This window comes from Dipteris shenzhenensis, chromosome 15 (assembly GCF_047967505.1).
Source record: "Dipteris shenzhenensis isolate YYH24624 ecotype China chromosome 15, Dip_SZ_1.0, whole genome shotgun sequence".
In the NCBI taxonomy this organism is placed as follows: Eukaryota; Viridiplantae; Streptophyta; class Polypodiopsida; order Gleicheniales; family Dipteridaceae; genus Dipteris; species Dipteris shenzhenensis.
The window spans coordinates 56,327,699-56,329,240 of NC_141610.1; the positions used below are offsets into that span (position 1 = coordinate 56,327,699).

The 1,542-nt window shown below is 40.2% G+C and overlaps 1 pseudogene; it reads left to right on the forward strand.

Annotated features, from left to right (window-relative positions):
- Positions 1-361: 361 nt before the first annotated feature.
- LOC147894025 (uncharacterized) lies at positions 362-999 on the forward strand (annotated as a pseudogene).
- The last annotated feature ends 543 nt before the right edge of the window (positions 1,000-1,542 follow it).

Below are 1,542 nucleotides of genomic sequence, written 5' to 3' on the forward strand. Positions count from 1 at the left end.
GCCCTTTGTTGTGGAGCACGAGAGCATTACCTGTAAAAATTAAACTTCGTCGGAGTTTATATCATGAAAATTTCCATTCTGAGACTATTTCAGCCTCTGCTTTAGCATCACGAAGTTTTAGCAGGCACTCAGGAAAAGTGGCCTTTTTTACTGTGTATGCCCATTTGTTGCCGTTGAGCAAAGTTGCAATAGAAAGGTTGCTCTATACCCCATTTCAAAGAAATTAAGAAACACATGCAAATTTAGGGTTACTGTGTTTATGCATTTTTGTCACTTGGTGTGACTCGTGGTTTCTTGCCACTTCCCTTGTGAGGCAGAACTCTACTCCTTTCTCTTGTAGTCACAGTTTTGACTTTGGAAAATGTCTAAAAACCTATCAACTATTGTTAATGAGAAACTTGAGAAGGACAACTTCCAAGCATGGAAGTTCAAGATGACAAACTTCCTTATGGGAAAGGGAGTATGGCCATTTATCAATGGTGATGAGCAGAAACTAGTGTTGGGTGCTGCTCCTACTGCTGCAGATTTGAAGACCTTTAAAGAGTGGCATGAAAAGGCTAGGAAGGTAATGTATTGGTTGTCAGTCAATGTTTCAAATTCAATGATTGTGCATATATAGGATGCAGAAACACTGAAGGAGGCATGGGATACAATGGTGAAGTTGTATAACACCAATACCACTGCACGGAATATGTAACTCAAGTAGGAGAGTTGCATAATGTGCAGAGGAATAAGCTAAGCATAAATGAGTATGCCATGAAGGTTAAAGGCCTTGTAGATTCTCTTGGCTCAATTAGAGCACCTGTTAATGATGAAGACTTGTTGTCTGTGACCTTGAATGGTCTTGGGAGAGAATATGCACAATTTCGGACATCCATTGGAGTCCGTGAGACCTTTCTTAATTTTTAGGAACTTGTTGCTCTCTTGTTGAGTGAAGAGCAAAGTAATGGTGGTTTAGCCATAGGAAGCTCTCAAGAGTATGCATTTTACTCAAATTAGAATAAAGGAAAAGGTAGAGGAAGAGGCCGTTTTGGTGGACATTTAAAAAATCAGAACCAATAGCAACAACAAGAAAACTAGTCCTATGGAGGAGGACGTGGTAACTCTAGAGGCAGGGGGAGCCACAAGGTTCATGGAAAAGGAATCAATAACTAGATAGCAACACAGAGTGCTATTATTGTGGGAAGCCTCGACGCAAAGAGAAGACCTGTTATAAAAATCAGAATGACATTAGAAATGGAAAGTTACAACAAAGCAACTATGCATCATCCAATGGGCATGGTGATGACAGAAATGAGTGCCTCTTTGTGATGCAGCACATGGTTAACTCAATGACAGATAATGTTGTAGATTGCAAAAATGTATAGTCTGTTGATTCAGGTGCTTCTAACCACATGACCAATCATGGTGAGTGGTTCAGTGATGTCAGAAACCTGGAAAAGCCAGGTTATGTTGAAACAGGTGATGATATTGCTCATCCAATTGCACAAGTTGGTAAGGTGCTATTGGCTATGCAGAATGGAAGAACAAAGTACCTGTCAG